This window comes from Echinops telfairi, unplaced genomic scaffold (assembly GCF_000313985.2).
Source record: "Echinops telfairi isolate 266 unplaced genomic scaffold, ASM31398v2 ScPeMD7_7468;HRSCAF=8506_0, whole genome shotgun sequence".
In the NCBI taxonomy this organism is placed as follows: domain Eukaryota; kingdom Metazoa; phylum Chordata; class Mammalia; order Afrosoricida; family Tenrecidae; genus Echinops; species Echinops telfairi.
In genome coordinates this window covers 42,521,555-42,523,040 of record NW_022111369.1, presented here as the reverse complement: position 1 = coordinate 42,523,040, position 1,486 = coordinate 42,521,555, and positions in this window count along the sequence as shown.

The following is a 1,486-nucleotide window of genomic DNA, read 5'->3' as shown; positions in this document are numbered from 1 at the left end:
TGTTATACGCCAATCACTGCTGCTGTTTTAAGAAAATCACTAGAACCATGTTACTGGTTTCAGTGGACAATATATAATGGTTTACTAGTGTCATTGTTCATGCCTACAGATAATTTATTTTGTCCTTTTGAATAAAAAGATATTTGTGCATTCCTGGTTCTGGGTGCAGGAGCCATGACCAATGGACGGCATTGAAGTGCAGTCATGGAGGCCTTTTGATTACTCTTCTATTACGATCCGGATCGCAGTGCTCGCCATCACTCGATGAGAAGTTAAGAAGCAGCCTTTCTGTGGTGGAAGAATAAGTGTGTACCAAGTAGAGAAATTCCCATTTATGGGACAACCTTTCTGTAATAAGAACTTGTTTAAAGTCACGTGTTAACTTTTCCCTGACCTATCAGAAATAAATGAAGCTGACTGAAGGGGATGGGGTTTGGGTATGCTTGTAAAACATTCCACCCACAGTATTTCATGATTATTATTTGTAATAAGGGAATAAAGACAGCAACAACCTTGGTGAATCTTATGGGAACAATAAATGCCGTGTTGACGCCTGCTTAGAAGAAAAGAAGAAGTCTTGGAAGAAGTACAACCTGAATGCTCCTTAGAAACAAGAATGGTGAGAGCTCATCTCAAGTACTTGGGGTATTTCATCGGGAGAGACCCGGAGAAGAACATCATGCTCGTTATAGTAGAGCAGCCACGAAAAAGAGGAAAACCCTCGACAAGTGGATGGACACAGTGGCTGCAGCGATGGGCTCAGACATAGGAAAACGTATGAGGATGGCACGAGACTGGGCAGGGGTTGGCTCTGTGGTACGTACAGAGGGCCACTGTGAGTCCAAACCGGCTCGACGGCACCTAACAAAAGCAAGACGAAGGAGACAGAAATTCCAAGAAAGTTCTAGACCTTAGATTAGGAAATGACCAATTTAGTTCTAGAAGTCCAGGAAGAATACTCCTTAAAAGTGAGCATAAACATCATCTCATGTACTTTGGACATGTCAGGAGGAACAATTCCCTACAGAAAGACATCATGCTTGTAAAGTAGATGATAAGGGGTGGGGTGGGGGGTGGGGGGAGAAGGAAGATCCTCCGTGAGATGGATTGATACAGTGGCTGTAATAATAGGTTCAAGCATGACAATGATTATGAGGAGGGCATAGGACCAAGCTGTGTTTGTTCTGTTATACATAAAGTCACCATGAACCAGAACTGACTTATGGCATCTAATAAAAACAGTTCAGTTATTGAGTGTCATGGATGGTTAGGGACTATGTGAACTAGACAGTCATGGTTAGGGATGGACTCAAACAGTCAATCAAGTGATAGTTTGATGACACCTCCCTTTGTATAAGAGAAAGATGGAACAGAGGCAATCCCTCTCTGCGTTTCAACTTCCTCCTCAGTCGATGGAACTCCGAGTCTGCCTCCTGTGGAACACCTGACCCCAGGTTCTGTCAATGCCCTTCCATCCTTCCACCAA